Source organism: Dermacentor andersoni, chromosome 2 (genome assembly GCF_023375885.2).
Source record: "Dermacentor andersoni chromosome 2, qqDerAnde1_hic_scaffold, whole genome shotgun sequence".
In the NCBI taxonomy this organism is placed as follows: Eukaryota; Metazoa; Arthropoda; class Arachnida; order Ixodida; family Ixodidae; genus Dermacentor; species Dermacentor andersoni.
In genome coordinates, this window is record NC_092815.1 from 181821699 (window position 1) to 181847824 (window position 26126).

At 49.3% G+C, this 26126-nt stretch overlaps 1 protein-coding gene across 2 annotated transcripts in view; it reads right to left on the minus strand.

Annotated features, from left to right (window-relative positions):
* Ziz (dedicator of cytokinesis protein Ziz) overlaps positions 1 to 26126 on the minus strand; it is a 209292-nt gene that overhangs the window by 134668 nt on the left and 48498 nt on the right. The window lies entirely within an intron of this gene.

The following is a 26126-nucleotide window of genomic DNA, read 5'->3' on the forward strand; positions in this document are numbered from 1 at the left end:
ACGGCGTGAATTACACCCTACACATACACGTCCGGAGATAAGTGTTCTGCACTGCCTGCATGGACCGAGACGAAAACAAAAGAATAAACGAAAATTAAGCGAACTAACGAGCTTGCGCATCACAGTTCGAGTGGGAATTTCAATCACCCTGTGGCTGGTCGCAAAGCGGTTTGCAGCTCCTGAATCCGCGTGTCAAAATAGATCCTTCCAACGTCGCGCCCAGGAGAATGCACGTGTGCGCAAGAGCACATCCTAACAAACGGCAACGAACACAGAAACACGCCTAGAGCAAGTTCTAGTTAATCTGAACTCACCCACGTTTTAGTCTATGCAAATCATGCGTGCACAGCCACGGCAATTATAGTTACTGCAGCTTCGCGTACTACTGCTGGCTGGCTAAAAGAGTGACGACGTTGCATGCGCGATGCGAAAGTTGCGATATTTCTTTCAAAAGCTATCGAGTTCTGCATTTGCATAGTGAAAAAAAATAATGAAGAACAGGCGTTACGCGAGGCAAGCCAGGCGAATACGAAAGTATCAGCTATCAAGTGTGGCTAACTTCCTCGCCGTCTCGCGACAGCCGGACGATTATTCAAGTCACGAGAGGAAAAAGCCAGAACGGCGCGGAAGAGCTGATTAGGAAACCAGGAAGTTCCCCGCCGCTTAAGTGCCACACCCTGCCCACCGTCGAGAGCACTGGATATGTCCGCGTCGTCTAACTAAGTGCAGGAATATATAGAATAGCCGGTGTCCGGCAAACAAGTGAAAAAGCGGGAAGAAATGCGTTCGAACGTGTGTGTATGCGCAGCGTTCGTGTATACCAGCAGCGCCGGGGCACTGCGCTAGAGCCAATGATTTGGCAAGTGGCGCGCCGGCTATAGGGCAAGGACCGCCATTTCGGCCGTGGGAAAGTATAAGTGACCATTCAAGCGCATAGAAAGGAAGAGGACCGCAGAAGGAAGGGAAAAAAAACGGCCTGATAGGTGTCCTATAGCAAGCACTGCACCTTGCTCTAATAGTGATCGTTTGCTGCGCCGGGATTAAGTGTATACCCTAAATGCGCTCGCATAACTTCTGCAACGCGTAACGTCAGTTTGCGTGTTGGTGAACGAGGGGGGCGGGGTCGTATCAAAACAGAAAACCACGCCACACCACGCAATTACAACGAGGAACGACCGAGAGATATTTCTTTTTCCCTTTAGATTCCCTTTTCCCTTTAGACTCTAGGCCGTCAGATAACTTCCGCGATCAGGTTCGCGAATGAAATTTTCGAGTGGTCATTAAAGTGCGCTCCGGTGGCACTTAAAGGTCGTGTAAGATAGCAACTACAGTCTTCACCGCCAGCATTACGACCATCATTAACCGATATTTCATGCATCCAGTGAAGAACGAAGGCCTTTCCGTATCTCCAATTACCTTTCGTCTCGCGTCAGGTGACACACCATACTTTACCTGCAAATTTTTTTCTAATCGCATCGCGCCACGTGGTCTTCCACCATCCCCAGCTGCGTTTTCTTTCCAATGACACCCATTGCGCTGCTTTAAATTAAATTTTAGGCTTTTACGAGCCAAAACTACGATCTTATTATCAGGCACGCCGTAGTGGAAGGGGGGAGGCAAGGGACTACGGATTAATTTTGACCACCTAGGGTTCCTTAACGTGCACCCAATGCACGGCCCACGGGCGTTTTCGGATTTCGCCCCCATCGCAATGCGGCCGCCTCGGCCGGGATTTGATCCCGCCATTGCGTTGCTTTGACGGGCGAATCGTGACTAGCTGGGCGAGTCGGTACAATTGCACTTCTACCTACGGCGCGAACAAAACGGACGGGAAAACAAGGAAGGACCATACCACGCAAGCGCCCACTCACAATTGAAAATTTATTATTTTCCATTTACGGCGTGAATTATTATCAACGAACTTCCAGTCGTGTGTCAGCGCTCGTGTGCTGTAGTCCTTCCTTGTGTCCGCTTAGTTTTGTTCGCGATGTAGGTAAAGATGATTTGCTAGACCACTTGTTCTATACTTATTAATAGAGACCGGGACTTCAAGCAAAATGCCTATGTTTCTTTTTTTTTTTCATAAAGTGCTATTCTTATCGTCTCCATTTAATATATAAGCACGAACTATGGATTTAGAAGCATTGTAGTAGCACTTTTATTGTGCTTCTAAAGGCCTACTTCGATGTTGATGCCTATATTGGATTTTCCGGGCCTAAAAAAAAAAGCCTTTTTCCGTCTTCTGCCCTCTATGGCATCATTTTGTTTATAATGCTATCACCCGCTGGGTAACTTGGCTAAAGAAAGCCTACCGCTACACAAACAATTTGCCGGTGTAAATGCTGTTATTAACAGCTTTGCAGCAGACCACAGTGTCGCTGTGACAGGACTCCAACTTATTTACAGAACGATGCCACTTGAAGGTGACTTAGCGTACTTACGCTCCTTTCACGTTTTGAGCAGACATCATCGAGAAACTCGAATGCTCGGGCGAAACTCTGACCCGAAATGTGTGGCTCATATAGGACGCTCGCCAACATCCGCAACGAATCCGGTCGCTGAGAATTAGTTTGAAACTTCAATCTGTCACGGACGAAAAATCACACGCTACTCGAAGAACTGTAAAAGGTTCTCACCGGCGAACACTCTGCAATTCCAGAGGGCATTGGAATAATTGGACCACTGAACGTTCCGAAGTACAAGTATACGTGTGCCTAGCTTCGGTGGATGCTAAACGTTTTCTTTTTCTGCATACGAACTAATGTACTCGGAGAAAAAAGAAAGGTGGAACAGAAAACCCGAAAATTTTGGCACGCGTGGTGCTTCTTTGTCGCTGCTTTCACAACACAACTCGTGGAGTCTCGTGGAGTCTAATCTCTCGTGGAGTCTAATCACTCTAGATTTCAGACGAGTCTTATAACTTACACAACTTGCCTCATTGCGTTTTATCGAGAAAATAGATATCACAAAAGCGGGGTTTATAGAGCTGTGTTACTTAAAAATTTGCATTTTATCCTCAGATGCACAGAAAAAGTTCTTAATTGAGCCTATGCATGGCCTAAAGGAAAGTTTATTGTGCCTACATGTGTCTTAAGTGACAGCTTTAATTAGCGCATGTTATATAGATAAGCTCCCAAGAAAACACTTTTCTTTTTTAGTGCCTAAACATCCGATCTGTCATTACTCAACTTGCCCAAATAGACTCTTTCCTCTTACTGCAAGTTATACGTGCAATGTCGGGTACATGCATTCGTTCTCACATCCACACATCTGTCTTGCGTTCTATTCACGTTACAGCTATCATTTGTCGTTAACAACGTAAGCAACAACAACTTAATTTTCTTCCCCATTTTACGCCACATAAAAAAAAAAGGAATGGTGGCGAACACTAACGTGTCTGCATTAAGCCTTCGTTAACCCAACGGTTGTCTCGCATCGTTACGTTACACGTGGTTGCAGTAAATTAAGTTGCGTCCAAGCGCCGACACACGGCAGAAACGCGGAGGAGAAATCGGACAAGCGAAAACGAAGAAATCGCGTCAAGGCGATAATTTCTCGCATCATAATCAATTTTTTTTTTTACCGTATACCCGCGCGCACAAGCAGGTACTGGTCGTATTCGGAACACACAAACGCATCCGCACATGCATCCATCCTAAAGGAAGCTTCCCCTCCATTCGCCACGAAGCCACGCGGGTTTTCTCAAGAAATCCACGCATCTTGCAACTACAAGCGACATGATCCACACAGTACGCGTCAAGGCGCGATTGTACCCTTCGAAGTGGTCCTCAACAGCAGCAGGCATTCCAGCGCCTACGGGTTTCGAAATCACGTATTCAACGCCACCAGCAAGGCGGAAAAAGGCTTGCGATTAGGAGTGCTGGGTTTCGGAAAGCGACATTTCTACACCGCGGCCAGTTCAGTATGGCGTACCACATTTGCGCAAACTTTCTCGGGGGGCCGCTCTCCGTTGCTTAAGATGCATTATATTCCGGCTTCCGCTTTAAGTTCTCCCTTCGAAGAGAAGCGATAACGGCAACGACACTCGATGCGGCCGCGTTAACGGGAAGTCGTTCAAGGTCGCGACTCGCCTGCGAAATAAAACGATGCCAGAAGCTCGCGCGCGAAAAATCTTTGCCGCTGAGCATAAAACTTGCATATAAGTTCTATACGCGGGGTCACGTATAAAAACTTATACGTGAGCCCGCGGAAGTAGAGCTTTTTCTCCATAACTGACTAAGCGATAATGCTACTCGATCAGTACACTGAATTGTAATCAGGCGTGGATCGATACAGCGCATGCGAGGCCGCGGAGATTTATCATTTCATCCCTATATCGTGCTACTATGATCTGAATGCTTTTTCACCAAACCAGTTAGCCGACAAACATTTATCGCTTTAATTCGAAACCAAAATAGAGGATACGCCTCCTCTAAGTCAGGACCGTGCCGTGCATGGGCGCAATAATTAAAAAAAAAGACAGACTTTCATGAAATTATATGATGTTCTGACGATAATATACACCAATCACCGTCACTCCTGCTGAGACGTTGTATGGCTCCGCGCACTCAAGAGCAATACCGTATAATCACGCATCCCCAGCTGACGTTAACAACAGAATTACGCAAAACATGATGGAGTTTCAGGTTCTACAGCCGCAGCAAAACGGTGAAGGTCGCAGTATAGTGGATGGCTGCGCATCGATTTTGAACACCTGTGTGTTAAAATATCTGCCAACGATTTCCTTTTCATTCTTTTTTCATTGCTCTCCCATCGGAAGTGGCCGCGGCGGCAGGGAATCGATTCCGCGACTTTGTTCTCAGCGCCAGAAAAGTCATATTGGCCAGCGAGCCACCATGCCTGTTCCGCTGGCTTAGAAATACAAAACGCTTAATGCGGCACTTTCTCGCCATGTGTCAAATGGCGTGGCAAACCGAGGCAAAAGGAAAAAGGGACTCGGAGTACCTGCGGCCTCGTTTTGTTCTAATGTACAATACAACGCTATCACTAGCAACTTCCATCATTTTAGATGCTTGTAAGAAAAGAAACAGTTGGAACAAAAAGAAACATAAAAGATTAAGAACCCAATAGTGGCCACCGACTTCAGGGCGTGAGGACGAATGCATTCACGCACAAACAAGGTGGATGTCTCGGAGGTATTAAAAAATACAAGGAAAAAGGGAGTTCGCCGTCCATTAATTGACCTAACTGTCAACATTCAGCATTACTTTAAAGAAAATCCACGAGAAAGTGGAAATATACGAAATAGAAATAACTGTTCAACGTTCGCAGCATAACTCATTTATGAACGCAGCTGTTCGCAGGCGAAATAAGTGCGTTGTTCTGCCTTCTAATCTCGTCCGTGCGCTGTTTTCCAATAGACGCTTCAAAACAATATCTCCCACCGACCAGCCAGAATCGAAAACGCCGTCATCCAGCCGACGACCTCCGCACGCCGAACTCAAGGGCACCAAATACACACACGCCGACGGCGCGACAGAGCGCAGGAAATGTCTGGCATTCGAGCAAACATTTAAAAAAAGACTGCACTCCCTACCAAACCGCGCGAACAGCTTATGACGTCAGTGCATTCCCTACGAGACGGTAGCAGAACAAAGACTCGACAACGTCCCCTTGACGAAGCATATCGCTTCGCAGAGTAGAAACTTTGACAGCACCGTATAGCTCCCGCTGCATTACTGACGGCTTCGTTCGAGCTGCTTCGAAATGCGTTTCGTTGTTCTCTCCCCTCCCCCCTTCCCTCGCTTCATTCTTCACAGATTTCCTTGCGGCATGTTCACGCATGCCTGCTCCCCCCTACAGCGTCAACGGTGTGAGAGAGCGCGGCGCGTCTTTCGACGACGGCTGACGAACGGCAAGCCGCGGCGACAGGTGACGTTCGAGCGTGAAAAATACCTATGCGGATGGCCGCCGTTACATGCAGCACAGACGTGAATCCCGTTCCACCCTGACCCGAAAAACGGCTTAGCACGATCAACTCGCGCGCGCGCGCGCGTGTGTATGTGCGTATATATATAATGCACACTCAGTTGAAAAGAGGCACGACCACAACGCGCGTGATCGAACAGGCAAGAGGAAAAACGAAGGTCAACACGCACCGCTGGAGGGACGGCCTATACGGGTGGGTTTCCTATTACTCGAGCGGTGCTGCCGGCTTTCCTGCTCTGCAAGAAGCGTGAACGGGAACGCCCAATGCAAGCGCGTGTGTGCGGCAGCGGCTGTGCTGCGCCGGATGAGGAAGGAGTTTTCAACGGACGCCCGCGATCGCCGCGGAATTCGGAGCTCGGTCGGTTCCCTTTGCAGTGTGTGTAGACGGCGCATGCGCAGCACCACGGAAAGTACATTCACTATACTGTAGCACAGTTCACGGATTCGCGACTCGTGCGTCTGTGGTGCTACCGACGCTATAGGGAGCAGATGTAAACACAATGTGCGGCGCGTTGTAGACAAAATAGGAAACAAGAAGCGAGCCTTATCATTTCTCACTTGCCTGTACAGTCGAGCGCTTCTACAACGAACGCCTCTACAACAAAATGACCTGCATAGCAAAGAGATAATTCTGTCCCGGTTCTATTGTGAGCAATGAGGTGCGCGGCATTTACAGCGAAGTGACCTGTATAACGAATGATTTCGGAGTACCCAGGCACTTCGTTATAAAGGAGTTCGACTGTACAACGAATACCGCTACAGAAACAGAGCTTCATACAATTACTAGAGGGAACTGTGGCGCTATAGTGTCTATACGGGACCTGCAAGCAGGGCAGTTCAGTCAGCATGGGACTGATGGGTAGCATAAGTACATAGACTTGCCTAAACTTCGCCCTTCTGGCTTTGAATGGCTTCGTGACTTCCGAAAGTGATATTTTTAAAGAAAGTACGGTGTTATAAATAACTAAATAAACGTTAATAAAACTGTCCGACGGCAGGATTCGAACATCGAACTGCTATAGCCCAGAAGGAAGTTACTGAAACCATTACGCCACGGACAAGCGAAACACTGCAATTAGCAGCGATTATGCGTGCTTGCAGTGTGTTATTACCTCCGTATTTAAAAAATAAAGTATAAATTGTTTTCAAATTAAGGCCAATTTAGGCCCCGATAAAGCGTAATGGACGAAGCCACAAGAACGTCTGAATCCACAAGCACGAAGATCAGACAAATCCACGTACTACCCATCATTCCCATGGTGGTCGAACGATCGCAGCGCCAGAGTTCCCTTTAGTAATTGTAGGAAACCCTGAATTCTGGAGTTTTACGCGCCAAAACCACAATTTGATCATGAGGCATGCCATAGTGGGGGACTCCAGTTTAATTTTGACCACCAGGGGATCTTTAACGTGACCCCAATGCACGGAGCCACGGGTGTTTTTGCATTTCGCGCCCATCTAAATGCGGTCGCCGCGGCCGGGATTTAATCCCGCGATCTCGTGCTTCTCAGCGCAACACCATAGTCGCTATGTCAACGCGGCGGGTTTTTGTAGGAAACTCTATGGCTACAAATATAAACTATATAACACGTTAATGGCTGACTCGTTGTTTTCATTCCGAGAAAACTCACGAAACCACCCCAAAAAAGAAGGCGACGAGGAATGATGATGAGTATATCCAAATGAGAATTGATGAAGCGTACACATTTAGCTCACAATATGCATATACCATATCTCATTCACACAGAGTTTAGTATAGTTGCGCTGTGAACGATAGAAAACTTGTGCATATTCTCGGGCCGGCTGTGCAAAAATACAACTTCGCTCGCAATGCGGCATAGTTTCGGCACCGCACTGGAAGTGGAAAAGTAAACGGCTGAAGCATCCCTTAGCGCAAACACTCTCAGAGTGTTTCCTTGCCCGATAAAGAGCACTTTACTGAACAATTATTCTCACTGAACTTACCGAGTCATCCAGTGGAGTCACTCACGTCACTATGGACGTCGAATTAAAGAACACTGCAGCGAGAATGCACTGGCAGCAGTGCCCAGCAGAGCATGACCTCAGAGATGTGTGGGCCCTACTGTACTTCAGTCCTTCGCGGGCAATTTGAATCGAAAATGGATAATGCGGATCCTTCAGTCAGGACCGTGCAAGTGATCCCTTTATGTGAAACAAACGCTGCAAGGTCCCAGAAAGGTAACCTAACAACACAGATTACTCGAATGTCACCCCCTTTAAAGAACTACAATGTCCACACGTCAGCCGCCCGGTCTTATGCGTGCCTGTGTGCGTTACGCTCCAGAGAATTATGGAACCTGTGCGTGCAGGCGTGGCGATACAGTTCGCGGAAACTGGCCTTCTAGCGTATATAGCGTCACCTTGTCGCCTGCCACCTGCGCAGTACGGAGCAGGCCGTCAGGTCCTACTGTATAAGGGCAGAGACGTATACACTGACAGCAGAGGCGTGACGAAGGGCCAAGGTGACCTGAATAAGGTGCTATCACAGCGTTATGGAGTGACGATCGAAGCAGACCCGCAACAGGTGGTGCAGGTGGCAATGGCCTAAGAACTTCGCCCCCTAGCGCATCAATTCGATCTTGATATGTCTGCCCCCTATATGACCCCGGTGCGATACACGGTAGAAAAATCGAGTCAAACAACAGAATGGCGATGGCACACGAAATATAACCACCGATTTATTTCTGACACCCCAATGACTAGTCATAGCCAGATCACTATATAGCATGTCAGCGTTGTATGCATACACGGCTCTGTCCCAAATGTTTGATAGTTGCGAGCAGCGCCAGAATTTGCCACTTACTCCCTTGTCTGGCGCTTTGGTCTCAACATGAATGCATACCAACTTGCCCAGGTTTCGATTCTCTAACAGGATAGCTGTCATGTTCTCGCGCGCTGCAAGTCAGTGATTCATCAACTTGCCCCCGCAGTCTACCACTGCGTGTTCCTCTGATAAAAATTGAACGTGTATACGCGGTTCATTGGACGAGCTGCGCTTGGACAGCGTCTTCGAGAAGGAGCGGGTTGTTACCTCAAAGCAGGGTCAAGCGCGCGTCGCGAGTATAACCAGCTCGACGCGTTGCACGCTCGAATTTGACCCGCAGCGCCAAAAGCGGCGCTCCGAACACCGGCACACCGCCCTGCATGTCGTACGTATACGACCGTCAATGCCGACGTATCACCCTCGACAAAAGCACGCGTCCGAGGACGAAGGATTGCAAACGTCTCGCCCTATTATTATCACATTTCTTTCGGCAACGAGGACCAGCCGACCCGACTTGCAGGGCGAAGCCGGCACGGCGGCAGGATTCAATTCGAGGTATTCAGGCCAAGATCCCCGCTGGGCGCGCTTGTGAAACGCGCCGGGGGGACGGCGCAGCGACGACGGTTCCGTTGGTTCGCTCCGCGAGAAGCTCGCGACGCGAGCACGGCTCCCGGCAAAAGGGGCACATTGTGTTTGGTGGCACGTACGGGACGACACCTCGGACAACGGAGCTCGAACGAACGGGTAACGTTATCCCGGCCCCTGCCGTGCGAGCGCACGCGTATACATCGGAAAACAATACACGCGTGATCGGGTTGCCCTTTGAACGTGTAACACCTGTTCCCTATGCAGGAGCGCTCGTGCGCTGCTCGAGGTCAATGTATACATGCGGAAACGAGAGGCAGCTACTGCCACACGATCGGGTGCGTGGAGCACGACACACAGAAGGGAGGATCTCTAGATAGCGATTGTGCGAGGAGATGTATATGTATGCGATAAAATGCGCGCCGGCGTTTTCTTTTTTTTTTTTTCTTTTTCGGACGGGCGCGCAAGCAATATACCTAACTGTGATAAACGGGCAAATCGTTATACGCCCCGGTACAAAACAAAGCCGAGTCCTATCGTATAGAAAGCTGGTCCATGGTTTCAAGGTCAAGAGCATTTGGGACAACAGTAAGCGGGGAGTGAATGTGTACGGTTGTGCAAAAGCGCTACAGACTCAAGAATAATGTTTAGTAGCAAGCGGATTTGATTACTGTGCATATGGGACGTATGTGCAACTATATACACACGACGACGTGAATGGCTGCAGGCGCTCTTAAATGTGGCGGAGATAGCGGAGGGCGCACGCGATAATCGATCGTACATGTCGGCGTGAGAAAAAAACTAAAGAATTGGGATGTAAAAGCGCTGAGCACATCAACTACACAGCAGAAAGAAAGGTACCGAACAACTGTTATCGCGGCAGTGGGATCGAACAACTCGATTGCTAAAGCGCAATTTACTGCGGTGCGAACAAGAGGAGACATTTGCGTATACGGAAGGACACGGAATCGCATTCGCTTCGCCTTGGTGTGACGACGGCTCGATTAGAACCCATGCGGTGTGCGCTAGACCCATTCATGGAATTCGTTGCAGCCTTTTCCGAGAGCTTCTTGAAGTGTAGAGCTCACGGTTAAACGCTATACAGCTGTGTCAGCTAAACGAAAATAGCGCAGGACGCCTGTATATAGCGTCATACAGCGTGTATAAATTAGTAGTTGAAAGCTAGGCAGCTCGCACGGTCCCCCTGCTCTGCTGATGGTGCGCGTCACCAGATTTCCTTAACTCGGTCGAGATCGCTCGCTTCTATCACAAGGTGATGGCTTACAGCAGTGCCACACGCGCAGCTGCGTTATAGGGTGCGCATTAACTTATCAGCCCCTCGCGCAAGTAAATCACAATTGAGGTATCATGCCAAGCGCTATAAAAATCTTCGCAGGATAAAAAGATAACGAAGAGTCGTGTCTAACGTTCTTGTTCTGGTCCTGCCACATTTATGTCAGGGTCGCTCAACCATGGAATGAGCACAAACAAGCCCAATTCTCATCTGGGGAGAGTGATTCGCTCCATTCAGTGGCGCTGGCTTTTGTTTTTCTGCGCAAGAGAGCTCGTACGTGTTCAACTGTCGAGCCACAGACCGGGGAGTGACTGACACAGCAGACACATTGCAAGCTGTTCAAAATGAAGCGGTACAAGTGTAGCAACCCGCTGCAAAAATGATACCTACAATTGTAAGCGCAGCTGAAGCATATATACTCGAAAGTACCAGCACCACAATCGCGCCAACTCTGGCTATATCCGAAATAGCTGTTAACTAGCATTTTGTGAAAAAGCATTCCTTCTTGTTTTTTTTGTTTTTTTTGGGGGGGGGCGAACAAATCGCATTTCAACCCCGTCCTTATGCAGTTGCACCTGGATGCACAAGTCGACATGAAGAAATCTACTTTCGCCCAGAAACCTAGCCATCAACCACCATCCACGCCATCGCTAAAGGTGCATTCTACAAACACATGTGTACCGGACACGCCCGACCGAGGCGCCAAGGCCGAGCGGCTCGCGCTGTTCTATGCCTACAAACCGCACCTGACAGGCGACCGCGTGTCGGCACGTGATGGATGTGACAGAGGCGGCGGCAGCCGTTCGCAATCACGCCGCCAGGCAGCTATACGCCAGCGCGCCCGCGTTGAAGGCGACCACGCCGCTACTACCGTTATAAGCTATCACGCAGCGGCCGAGAGGGAAGCAGTTCTACACGCGTGTAACAACAAGCCGTCGATGTAACGCACACGACAACGAAACGAGGCGGGTCGTACACGAGAAAGGAAAACAGAAACAGGGCGCGCTGCACGCGGAAGAGAACTTCTGGTGGCCGACGTCACTCTCACCATGGTGAGGAAAGGGAAGCTCTTCCTTCCGGCCACGTGGCGCGTGTCGCCCGCGTGCCACGAGAAGCAGCGTCCCGACAGCTTGTAATCCCAGAGGCACGAGTACTTGAGCAGCACCACGGGGGACGACGACGAAAATGGTGACGAGCACTCCGAAGCAGCGGCCGCGGCAGTCACGTCGTCGTCGACCACGTTCGCGCGCATTTCGACCGGCATGCTATACCGGCACTGTCGGGACGAACAAACAAACGAAGAAACGGAACTCGAGCACCGAACGAACGCGACAGCACACCACCGCCACCGAAGACGGCGGAGCACGACGCGCGCACCACGTCTGCGTCGGGCCCGCTCAATGCGCGCGACGCGTGAAGAGCCCCGGTTGCCCAGCGCTGTCAGACTCACGGCCCGCACTCGTATACGCCATAGGCAAACGGGGGGAGGGGCGCGTTTCCTCGCTGGCGGAACGGACACCGACAAACAACGGCGATCGGGTGCTCGCACGCCCACTACGCAAGATCCGTCTCTATTCCAAGCCCCGGGGGAGGCAGGCGTAAGACGATGATGATGATGACGACGACGACGATGAGGAGAAGACGACGAGGAGGAAAGGCTGACGGAGGTCGTCCCGCGGGGAGGACTGAACGGCGGCAGCCCGGCAATAATACTCGTGCAAAGCGAGCAAAAAGCGCAAAAGAAGCGAACGACGGAAGTTTGCCGCAAACAGTCCTTCGAGGCCGCCGGCCTCCCCGAGTTATACGAGGGGAGGGAACGGGATATAGGGGGAGGGAGGGTGGGGGAAGGAATGCCCACTTGAGGCAAGCCGCGCTCTGCGGGTATATAGGCACACTTGCCGACCGAAGAGCGCGGGTGTGCTGGCCCACGAAGAGCGCATCAAGCTCCCCCACAGCCCCCGGCATCCTCTGGAGCTCGAACTTTTGTATACGCGCAATGATCTTGGTTCTCTTTTTAGCCCTTCGTGACGACGAGGAGGCGCGTGTTCTTGAGCGCACCCTTCAGCGCTGAGGGGGGGCCGCGTTAGTTAAACTTGGTTTGAAGACTGCCGCTGCTAGCTGCCAGGCGGGCAAGTACAGCAGTGGAAGAGCCTGGCTGGCGAAGAAGGTATAAAAAAAAAAGTGTGGACGCTGCGCAGACGCTGGCACAAACTAAGCGTAAACTATATACATTAAGAGGTACGCACAAACAGGCCCAGCGAAGGGAAACAAACGGAAGCGGAGAGGGGAGGACAGTGGGTTTTTCCCCGTGCGTAAACAACGGAAGATCGAAGACAGAAAACAAAACAGTCAACGTACCTTGAAGTATACTATACGAGTATATCGAGAAGCCCGCAAAATAAATACCGCCTTCATTTTGCCCCTGACAGACATTCCTGCACCATCCACGGGCACATCGCGGCACCCGGAGTCCGCTATGCGGCCAATGAATATTTATGACAACAAACGGACGTCGAGTAGCAGAGTACATTGCTGAGAACGTTTCTCCCTAAGCGGGCGATACATGAATGTAAAAAAGTCCCTCTTTCTTCCGTATTCTTGTTCTCCATCGTGAAAGCGTCAACAAAACGTTCCAATGCGTGCTATTCAACGTAGTTTCAATGATCGGATCCACTGCAGAAATTCCGGATATATCATCACGATGGTCGCAATTCCTGGGTGTGTTCCAGCGAAATCGAAAATTTTGTCATTACTCGGCGTACAAGCAATACCGGTGACTGGCCGAGCGCTCAGTATCGCGCTGCCTCGCCACGGTAATAAGAAACGCGGTGCTTGAAACGTCAAAGCCAAAGGCAACAGACCACACAGTGGAGGACATGGCGCGCGAGGCATACATACATAAGTGTGCTCATTTCCATATGCTTTTTTTTTCTGTACACTGCCCAACTACATAGAATACTATACGTGTCCAAACGCTGACAAGCCGGCTCCAAATGCGGGCGATAGTACTTCACGTTTTATGTTAGAATGGAGATGATTTGGGGGATACTACATCCCGAATGACCACCTCTATTTTCAGTTACAGATCTTACAGAACCAACTGATAACAGACTACGAATAAAATAAAACGTGATTCCACGGCATCGTCGACAGATGGCAACAACGATTACCTCGAAGTGTCGCGAGACTTACACAATGGCTTGCCTCTCCAAGGTGCTTTGGCGCAGAGGCCTCTGTCGACGCAGCGAACCTACTCTGGAATTGTCCTTGTATGCATGACATCAGAATAAGACTACTCCCTCGACCGCGCACATCTCGTCCAGTGATTTGGACGGTTTCCGAGCATGGATGCATACGGACCTCGCCGTAACACGCGCCTCTCTTACATCATAAGAGTCCGGCCTGCAGTCCCTGTTGCAGGAGATGGAGCCGGAAGAAGACCCTGAGGACAATCCTTAAATAATGGCGTCTGTATTACCATCTATAGTTCCGAAAGCTATACTCTGTTTCACAAAAATCCTGGCACTGAAACGTAAACTGTAGCTACGTCACTCAGTCGAATTCGACTGCCCCATCCGCGGCCTTCGTCTGCCTCCGCCTCCGAGTGGATCATCTGCTCAGTCTCGGGCGCCGGAGTGTACACCCTCGCACGTTTCCCATTCCTGTGTCAGATTATTGTGAAACGGGGGACAGAGGGTTCAAGGCACCCCGCTGAGAACCACGCCAACGACCCGGTGAAGCAGCGTATCGCTCCTGCATGAGGTGGGTCCCTCACCTCAAGGCCATGCCTCACGTTTCCGTCAACATCCTCGGCTATACACGCCTCCTCCACTATGCAGCGGCCGCGAAGGATTTGTTGCTTTTTCGACGACGCACCCCCTCCCCCCCCCTCCCCTTTCAACCCCAGCGCGGTGGCAGCAGGCATCCCACGTGTACGCGAACCCATTCCCGAAGCGGCTGAATTCGGCTGTTTACAAACACAGTGGTTGCTGCGTGGGCCCGTGCCCTTTGCAGGGCGGATAAAAAAAGAGATACACAAAGCGGAGACGAAGCGGCCGTCTGCTCAAAATATGTAGAGACGGTAGAAATGGACATTATAATAAGGTTTTGCCGCATGGAAAGGCACGATGATCACAACAGAGAACGGAGATAATCGCAAAAGGGCCAAAAGAAGACAAAACTGGCCACAGTCGATAATGTATAGGAATACTATAGTGTAGCGGACGCAATTGTACGAGCCCACGATAAGACAACCAGAACACAGGGACACGGCGATACACTATAGTGTTCCAAGATGGCGTATAACAAGAATCCTGCATCGCAATCTTATGTATAGGCTAGGATTAGTGTCTATTTTCGCATATGCTTGGCGCAGTATTTGTCTCAAAGTTTCAGATTCACGAATTGTGCGCGCGACCGTAACGCTGCCAAACGCACAAACGTAACACGTAGCAGAAAGGAATCGGTAATATAACTGCTTGCAGCAAATATCTCAGGAATTGAAAGAGACCCGTGAAGCACAGTTGGCGTGGGCTAGCTAGCACGTGTTAAAGCCTAAATAGCGCGAAGGACGGGACAAACAAGAATACAGGCGACGAAGCACTGACCTTCAGCTAACTTACTGCGTGAATATAAATGCACAGGTAGGACGGAACCCGATGGGAAGGGATTCTCGAAAAAGTCGTTACATATGTTACTTAACCAAGTCACGTGATCGTCGCTCCAGCGCACTTCAGGGCTACGCGCGTACCGCAGAAGCTTCAGATTGTCTGTATACTCGTACGAGCGAAAGGTACCTTAGCTGACCGATAAGTATTCAAAACTTTTTGCTAGGAGTGCGTCAGTCAAACAACAAATTTATCGCCGAAAAGACGAAGAGAAACGCACAGAAACGACTTTCCGGGCATGAAAGACGAGACCATCCATATCGTCGTTATAACGATTAGCGGCCTTTTAGCGACAAACATGGGCTTTGTCAAATACTGAATAAAGCCAAGTTATTTACAGCGAAGTCGAGTTGTATACTCTCGTACGAAATGATACAAAAAAAAAATTAAGGCTAACTTGAGCGCGTTATTCCTATACTCGCTTTCACCGCTTCGTGCGACGTCGGCACGATTTCATCTTGTACAATTCCTACATTGGGGCCTGCGCCAATCTTTGGCGAGCAGACACGTAACGACAGCAGTCTCATTCTCGAGTTACTACTCATAAAGTGGTTCTCAAGCTTCCTATTCGCGTTTCATCCGAACATCGTGCGGGTTCCTTGGGCTTCGTTACACGGTTAAAGGGACACTAAAGACAAATACCAAGTCCACGTGGACTGTTTAAATACAATTTCCTAAACCTCGCAACGCTTGTTTCGTGCCAAGAAAAGCCTTAGTTTACGGGAAAACTGCATCTGTAGGGTCCGAATACCTTTTTCGTAATTCAAATCTTCCGCCACCCAACCGGGGGAGCGGTGACGTTGCATACGCCGTAACCACCCTTAGCTGCCGTAGGTGACTAAAGCGGCGCCCGACAGACGGCGGTACCGAGCCAAGACAGAGCGGTGGATTCGCCGCTGCAGCTGCTCTTTGGTCAAGTGGCGTAGACCGTTCAGGCAACGCGCGACATCACATGGAAGTTGAATTCTCTGCTGCTTGCAGTTTGTGCAAGTTTTGCGAGGCAGCAAAAGCAGCGTAGCACTACACGATAACGAAACTACTGGATCGCAAGAGCGTGGGCGGCGCTGAGTCGAACGAAAACGAAACCTTTCGACCACCTGCGTCGTTGTCAAGGGAAATTTTAACGAGTTCTTCTTTCTAAAAATGAAATAGAATGGACACGTAGCATTTTATCTCGTCTTATAATGCAATACAATGATGTTTTTGCAACGAGTGGTTGAGTACTAGAGACAAAATTTAACTGAGGAGTGCTTTCGTCATAAGGCAAGTACGTCAATGTCCCGGGGGGAGTCTCTAATCATGTCCCGCATTTGCCTAAATTTCTCGGTTATGAAGGCTCTGTGCGCGATAATATCGACGCCTTAGAGATTATCGAGCACTAATCTATCACTTTAGCGTGACTTAATATTTGCCTTTAGTGTCCCTTTAAAACGAGGCAGGAGCAACAACACACACGGCAGCATGTCCGTGGCGCCCATTTGATGCCCGCACAATTAACGAACCCTTAGAATACTTGCATTTGCGTTTGATTCGTGCATTGCAATATTTCTTGCAGGAGATCCCCAAGTGGAACTACACGGCGGTCCATGAACTGGCGCGAACTAACTTCACGCAATGCGCGGAAAGAATCGAACATAGCTGACCAAAAAAAGAAAAAAAGAAAACAGAGAGAAACTGCTTGCTCACCCAGCTTTCATTGCCGCGGCGGCTTGAAAATGCCATTCCGGCCGTCTACGCGGCCACCGTCCAATACAGTGTACGATTCCAGCTGCAGCCTTTCCCTCCGGTGAAGGAAACCCTGCAGGTGGCTCGAATATCTCTGCCGATTTCCTTCGCATGCGTTGTCGCTGCTCGCACGGCAAGACGAACTTGGAGTTGGACGGCGAAATCGAGCTCCGGAACCGTAGCTGTTTCCCGTCGTCGAGCTAGCGCCTCCATTGCTGTCTGTAGCGGATATTCTCAGACAAAAATATATAGAAGGGTGGCGAAGCGGCAAGTTCGAAGCGATCCATTAAGCCGTGCGCAAACAGACGAAGATGACGCAGAAAAAAAAAAACAAACAAACAAGGAACACAGGACAGTTCGTGTTGTGTTCTTCCTTCTTAGTGCTTGTCTGTATGCACGCTGCTTAAAATATGGGCCGGACAGGACATATAATGTCGTGTGGCGAATAGAACCCCGCATTATACGAGGTGCGATCTACTTCCGAGAGCTAAAGCGCTCAAAAAAATTGACGTGATCGCCGAATAAAAAGGTTTAGAAAAAATCAATCATTCGCGCGGCCTCCCAAAGTTGAGTTTCCGACCACCACCGCTCTAGACCTACAAATCAACGGGAGCGGAAGAATCTTGTCTACCCTCCTCGTGCACGCCTAAAGTTACCGCGAGGTGAACGACCCCAGTACTCCTTTGGTTGGTATATACAGACGCAAAAGACACGCGAACGCCAACGAAATGCCGAAACGTCAACGCCTTGACTGGGAAAGTGCCACGTTACAAGGAGGGATCTTATATCTCGCGTTTTTCGCCAGGACTGTCAATGGGGATCACGAAGACCTTTCGTGTTGCGTGTCAATAGCAGGACGTCTGAGCACTGACGTTGTCGTCTATGTTCACCGCGCGAAGAAATCGATTTGGGACGGGTTGGTATCGATCCGCAATTTGGCCGTAGTGCTGAAGGAAAGAGACGGGAATGGATGAGACGAGTTGCTTATTAGATGAAAGAAGGGATAGCAACCAAGAGGGAGCAGGAGCCGTTTTAGGACAAGGCTTGGAATCGCCATTGAAATTAACATTCTCATTCTATCTGTCTAGGCGTTTAACTTCCGTCTCAGGGTGTCTACCAAGTTGACATTTCCAAATTCCCTGAATTTTCCAGGTTTTCCCTGAGTGCCTTTGCCCATTTCCCTGAGTGATGCAGAACTATGTTTTATGTCAAGACGGGCTGAAACCATATCGCCTGATGCTGTCACTTTCTATTAAGCACATGAAAAAAATAAAAAAAGCGACTTAATCCAATTCGAATACTAAGGAGTAGTATTTATGTTATTCAAAAAGAGAATAGAAGGCAGGGGTTAGTAAAATGCACAGCAAATAAAGTGTCTTCGAAAAAAAATTGCAAGTGAAGTCGGACATTCACAAATACGAATAAAAAGGAGATGCACATAGAAGTAAATATTCGAATATGAGCTATTTCTATCAACTGATAGCAAGCTCAGTGGTATGAGGCCTGAACTCTGTAACCATTGAGATTCTCTCTCAACGGCTCGTAAGTCAACCTCAACTGTCCTGACATACTCTCAGCCCGCGCAAGACGCCTGAGTGTTGTGTTTCACTGCTTTAAAGAGTTTATTCTGGTTTGGATGAGGGACACCTGCATCTCGGTATCAGCCAAAATTTTGTTTTTTGAGCTCAAGCTTCTTCAAAACGGCGGCAGAAAGCTTCCTTTCCCGTTTATTCCTCAATGCGTACATCATTTCTGTTCTTGTCCTCCTTCTGCCACTCGTTCGCCCCAAGGACCATTTGAAGCATCTTGGTCAGTTGCAGAGACCACGACCGATTTTTAGAACTCCCTAGGGGTCGGGAAAACGTTCGAAAAATAGGCCAGTTGGAAAAAAAATAAATGCGTGTCATTTACTGCCCTTAGGGGCTCAAACTGCGACAGGCACGTTCGAAAACGCTGTGAAGGCCTGTCGGTACACATATTAGGCATATCGGCGCTCGTACTGTGACAGGAAATACCGGGTGCACGTGTGTATAATTAAGGAATGCATACTGTGTTCCGTGGCAATAGCCCCTTCCCACGCTTGTTATGCTTCACTGCAATACTTTTGCATATGCTTCACCATGTAACATTCCTGTACAAAGGCCAAGCTGACTTTCGGGAACTGGCATTATGCAACGCACCGTGTTTTCTAAGTTCCTAAGCCAATCGCGAGGGCCACAAATGCGGAGTCCGTGCCATTGCTGACAGCAGCTAATTCTTTCAATAAAAAACTCGGCACCCAACGGCAAGAAGCTTCATAGCGAACGTCGAAGGAGCTAGGCCTAGCGTTGCCGCAGTGGTGGCAACTGCTGCCAGCGGATCTGCGTGCGAGAGTGCCGGTTCGAGGTGGCGAAGTAATGAAAACGGCAGCGGTGGTGCCTTTGATTATTGCCGTTTCGGACCTGCGGTCACGGCAAAACGTCCGGAAAATCGGACGGCGAAGACTTCTTGCATCCGACATTTCACACGATCTGATACGTTGACTCTATGGGTTACGTGGCGGTGGCGCGAAGCCGTCCAAATTATCGGGAATCCGGAAAGTCGGTCGTTGACTGCACACTGACAACTCCTCCAGCCGACGACAGCGCGTCAAAGACGATTCATTACGACTCCTTTCTGTTGCTCGAGCCAGCATTACCGCGACTTTCGACCCTTTCAATATATTGCCGCTAATTTTCCCTGATAGAGGCCCAAATTCCCTGAGTTTTCCCTGACTTTTTCCAGACTACTCAAAATCCCTGAGAATTCCCGGTTTTCCCGGTTTTCCCGGTTGGTAGACACCCTGCGTCTACACCAACCATCTGTCACCTATCTAGTACATTTATTCCAGCTTCCAGTATGGCACACGAGACGAAGTCACGTGCAGTCCCAGTCACCTTACACGACGGCCGCATTGTAGATGCTGCCACTTTCTTGAATAAGGCAAAATTTGAATATGACAATCCCACAACGCTAAGAACTTGCCAAGGGCACTATTGTGAAAGCACTGGCCAACATGGACAAGCCCCATCTGATGCAAACATAAAGCCGTTACCGAAGCCGAATGTATTCAATTATCGAGACTGTGAAGATGGTTTCACTGAAAAGCCGCAGGAAACAGCGGAAATTGATCGAGACAGTGCAATAAATCTGAAAGGAATACATATCCTCTTGTCTGAAATGTCACTGCTATTCCTGAAGTTCCCATTATGTCCTACTACTTCTCACATCCGGTATACATGCCAGAAAGAAAAGGGGTAATGAAAATTAATCAAAGTGCTGCGGCAGGAAGGTCTAATTTCGGTCTCGTGCAAGGTTATCCGTTGCCCTTTGACAAGGACGCTTCCGGAAGGCTGCACTATTATAGCGTGGTTGAGCGCCTCCGCACTACTGGGACGACACGTTCCCAGCGTGTGTAACGGTTGCAGGTAAGGTATGTAGAGAAACAGTTATATAATATAGCTCCCTTGTGCAATTGGTTGCAACGTCGCTCTGCCGCATCTTCAGGGGCAACAAAGAACATGCGTCGAACTCTAAGGGACACAGATGCAGTTTAGAATCGTTAAATGTTCCTTGATAACCTCGTTTTCATTTATTGACTAATTGAGCCTTAATCGGTTACCAGCGGAGAAAATAAAGGTGGAAGTTTGGCTTCTATTTTCGCGCAGAACTGCAGCGCAGTTAAGTCAGTGTTAAGGCTCCGGCCTCAACATTTCTCCTGTATTTGGCCAGTTTCTGCGCAGAAGTAAAAAAAATAAATCATTATATTGATACTTTGGTTGACGCTATCGATGCAATCACTTCATTTATTAACAGAATGTTAATTAGTCCGGAGCAGACGTTGCGTGCATTACCGCACGGGCAGACGGGCAGTTACATAGTGCGGGAACTTCAAGGGAACGCTGCCGCCAAATTTTCGTTTCTTCTCTCCATCCTTAACCGGTTTACGAGCTAATTCAAGAATATAGCTTAGCGTAGTATTCCTCTTTAGCATACGTTTAATTCTATACATCACTTAAGTGCTATGCACACCCATTAGGTATCAGTGCAGTGAGAAACAATGATTGAACGACCATAGTGAATGAAATTGCATATAAAAATTGTCTTGTCCATTATCTTTATATTCCACAGTTTCTAAAGTTCCAAAAGTCTTCGCCTAAACATGCCCAGTGTAGAGTTCGCTCTTCATATAGCAGAGCCTCAACATAGTTGTTGTTGTTGTTGTTGTTGTTCAAGCAGGTACAAAGAAACGACATGCCGCACCACTCTCGTAGATCGCCTATAGCAGCAGTCCATCAAGCATTATGGAGATGTCTAGGGAGCTTCCATGATAAAGGTATATTTTATTTATGCAAGCGAAATCCGTCGCTTAAATTATTTATATTAGAATTGGTCACTGGAAGCGACGTGCGACGGAGCTAAACTCGCCGGTCAGACTGGGTAAAGCGGCTGACTGCAACTTGCGACAGGAACGAACTAAATTACACATCGATTACGGTAGTGGGCGATGACATAATTGCACCGCCTTATCCGCCCGCGGCACCAGTGCAGCACCATCGACACAATTTCCCTTTTTATCCCTCACATGAGCGTTAACAGTACGTTTAAATAAATAAACAAACAACCTTTCTCTCTTCTCCTGGTTAATTTCAGCAAATAACGCTCAGTCCCGACCGAAGGAGCTCGCGCACTATTTCTTCCTTGCTCCGCGCTTTCCTCCCCTCGGCAAGTGCGTGGGCCTGCGCGCAAAGCCCAAGAAATAAAATCTCGCGTGGTGGGAACGACGCGACCAAGATCCAGCGAACGGGAACGGTGTTACCGGAACCCGGAGAGCCGGAATCCGCGCGCTCAAAGCGCACCGGCACGCGAGCGAGCAACGGAGCAACAACCGTCAACGAGTCGCAATGCCTCTCTTTTTTTTTTTTTCTCCCTCGGTGTCGAACGCAGAGAGGCCTTGTGTCGCTCCAGTTTCTCTTATCGCTCGTCGCCATCAGAGGGAGAGGCGAAGGAGTCCTTCCCGGTGCTTTACGGCGTCTATCGACACGATGAACAAAAAAAAAAAAGCGCAATAGAAGCAGCAGCTTCAAGGTGGAGACACGTAATACCGCGAAAAGTTAAAATACGCAAAAACACAAATGAAGCACGACAAAAAAAGAAGTGATATTGCGCTATGCACTCCGAATAGGGGGTCGGTCGCTGGTCACCAGCCACTTGCGAGCTGCCCACGCCAGAGAAAAAAATAATAAAACGCTCAGAACACGGGTACGCCAAGTCGCCAAACACGCAACTCGCGGTCGCGCGACAGGAGAGGAGATTGGGAAGGAGGAGAGGGGCGTAGTCGCTCGTCACATCTGCAGAGAAGGGACCGCGAGCAATGCTGACGACAGATGAAGACGCGGAAAAGGGATGTGGAAGGGGAGGGAGAGATGCCGTGAGGTGGGATGCTGCGTGCGGCGGAGGTTGAGGGGACCGGAGGGGCGTCTGCCAAACATCAACTTCCGCCCTGATGTTTCGCCGCACAGCGCTCTGAGCATGCCGCGTAGGCAGGCATGCAGGCAAAAAAAAAGGCGGAGAGTAAACAAAGAAACGCCGACGACGTTGTGGCATCCAGATGTGCTAAACAGCAACGAGTAAGATATGAAGGCGAAAAGACACACACACAGACAGAGAGAGAGAGAGAGAGAGAGAGAGAGAGAGAGACACGCCAGAGTATGCAAAACGTGCACGAATACACGGCAGTAAATAATACGAACAAATAAAAGCAACAAGGAGCGCAAAAGAAACGACCGCTGCATATAGGGAACGAACGTTGTCGGCGGCGGTGAGGCGATATGCCCTTGAAAAGCGCTTGCACACGCTGCCGGAGTGTATACGCGTATGCACACGAAGCAGCAAAAACAGCGTGTACGTAGGCTCCCAGAGAACGATCACTACGACACGCGCAGAGGCGATGACACAACGGGTTCGCCGCGCCCGGCCCAGCCGGCAGCGATGTCTTCAGCGGCGTCCACGGCCCGACGAGCGATCGAGTGGAACGGCGCCGTGTCGCTGTTAACAGACGGCGAGCAGGCGCGCCCGAACGCCGGGCCTCCGCGGTTACGCCGCAGGATGCTGCTGTTATAAACAGGCGTGTACTTTCAATGTACGGCGCACTCTTCGTTTTCTAACACGTGCGCAAGAAGGCTCTTTAACGCGAAAGCCTTAAGTGGCTCATATCCCCGATGGTCTGGAAAACGCGGCGTGCGGTACAGAAAAGTATAGACATGCTCGCGCGTTCGTCGTCGTTAATTCAGGCACTCAAACCCACGACCTTCAGTGGGAGTCGAACCTATGGCGTTAATGCAAAGCTAATTAAGGGACAGTTATTGAATATAGAGTTAAGGCACTCGAACCCACGACCTTCTGTGGGAGTCGAACCCACGACCTTTGGTGGGAGGAAACACGTAATGAGAAGTAACAACGCATTCGAATGAGAATGCCAAGTAATTTAACGAGTGTCTCTTGAGCGCGCAGGCTTTCGCATTCACCCTATTCGGCGTATACGCTAAAGTGACTCAATTTTTACTTCGGTCGCTCAAGTGAAAAACGGTCTGAAAGAATGGCATGTGTTGGTTGTTAGCGGGAAGGGTAACGGAAGCCACGCGGCTTGAGTGTTAAAGCGAATACGGCTTTCTTTCGCTCTTTCGGCCGTTCTCGCGGTTGGTCGGTGACAGAGAGAGAGCGTTTTCCTTGCAGAGTCCGGACTCCGCAAGGAAAACGCTTTCTCTCTCTTTCTCTCTCTCTCTCTCTCTATCGTTCCGGCTATTCGCTTTCATTGACAATCGCCGTCGACAGTTTCTGCCCAATGTTTTTATTACGACCGCACAAAGCCAACAGACAATGGAGCCAGAGAAAGCATAGAGGAAGTTAACCCCATTCACTGAAACGTTTATGAATAATAAGCAAAGTGAAAGAGGGCGAAAGAACAATTTGCCGCCGCAGGTGGACGAAGAAGCATTACGCGTGCGGTGCTTCCCAAATTAAGCTACAGCAGCGCGGCCTTCCTCCCGTAAACTTAAGATTTTTGTGCACGTAAACTAGACCTAGAGCCCTGGGAGTGTTAGCCAGCGCCAGTAATTAACAGGCACCGTGACGGATGTAAAACATCCCGCTGTTCCTTAAAGGGACACTAAAGGTTACCAGAAAGTCAAGTTAAAGTGATAAAGCGATGCTCTAGAACGTCTAAGGCGTCAATATAATCGCGAACACAGCTTTAGTAACCGAGAAATTAAGGTAAATGCACGACCCGATTTGAGACCCCCCAGCGACATTCCGGTACTAGCCCGATGACGAAAGCACTCCTCATCATAATTTATGTCACTAGTACTTAACTACTCGTATTAAAAAGATCATTTCATGAGATTGTATAACGGAAGAAAATGCTACTTGTCTACTTCTATTCGATTCTAAGAAAAAAAAATAACATTTTGACGTTACCCTTGAGTAGTATGGGTGATCGAAATGTTTCGTTTTCATTCGACTCAGCGCGCTCGACTTTGCGCCGCGCGCGCTTTGGAGTTTCAGTTGTTTCTTTATCGCGTCGTGCTGCGGTGGTCCTGCTGGCTCGCGAAACTTGCATTTGAAACAAGCAGCGAGAATGCCATGTCCATGTGATGTCGTGGGATGCGCGAACGGTCCGCGGAACTTGGCCAAGGGCAGTTGCAGCGGCGAATCCAACGTTACTTATCACTGTGTGCCATCGAGTGAACCTCTCCGTTCGAAGTGGTTAAGTGCCGTACCTCTGCCACAGTGCGCTGGTAAAGAGCCGAAAAATCATGTAGTGTGCTCGCTGCACTTTCGTCCAGAGGATTACGAGTTCAACGCCGACTTACTGAAGTCGCGTGAAGTGCCTTTCAAAGCAGGCCGTCGTCGTAGTAGTACGCAACGACGCCGCCAGCGCGAGCCCTGAACAGCAGGTCACGTTCATCAGTGCTTAAATCGCTGAACTCGAGCCCAGCATCGCGAGCTAATGTGTCGTTGTCAGGTTCATCCATTGCAACCAGCGTCGAAGTTGGCGTCATAAAATAAAGAACCAGCTTATCGTCGTGCGCTTTCCCTTCCGCTAGCCACCATAATTCCGCTTTCGCGCTGCTGTCGGCTCTGTCTTGGCTCTGTTTCTGGCCGCGCGTTTGCGTTTTGTGCAGAAAAGCCGTAGCGCCGTCTGCGGGCTCGCCGTTTTACTCACCGACGGCGCAACGTCACTATGAAACCATGACGTCAATACTCCTCGATCGGAGAGCGGGTGATTTGAACTGCGCTAGAGGTACGCGGACGCTTCAGAACGCATTTTCTCTTAAAATAAGTCTCTTCTTCGCGCGAAACAAGCGTTTCGAGGTTTCCGGGATTGTATTTCAACTGTCCACTTTGACTTAATATTAACATTTCGTGTCCCTTTAAACGCACCGCACGTTATACCCACCGTGCGTGGTGGCTATAGATTTAACGCTGCATTACGTATAGGCATAACAACGAGACCGAAAGAAACTGCTCCTGGGAGCTTAACGAGTTTCTTAATTCAGGCGTAACGCTCTAGTCTAAAGGGGAACTTGCGTTCCTTCGAGTGCACATAGATGTGACGCTTACTTGAGTTATACTTCATAAAAAGTCATAATGCGCAATATCTTTCTTTAATACGTTAGAACAAGAAAATGTGCAAGCTCATTGCAAAGCCATAACGATGAGGAAAAGCCAGCATCGTCATATCAGGCTATCATGTGTTCAGCGCAGCGTACTAATACCCCTCCCAAGCGATCTACAATTACCACTGTATTGCGTCAGCTCATTTCGTCATACTATATGCCTGCAGATCTAATAGCGTCGCACAAATTAATTCTGTGCGGTCCTCGACTGAGTTTCCTTTCCCATATACAGCGCCTGTATTCTGTTAATATTATAGGGCACAAGTTATCTGCTCAGCGAGCAAATCCATTTCTTGACGCCAACATTGAATACCGGCTACCCGCGCTTATACTATCTTATACGCTCATCCACACCGTTGACTTTATGTATCTTAACGTTAAGCCTAACGTTTTTCGTTCCGTCGATTGTTGCGCGGTCCTTCTTC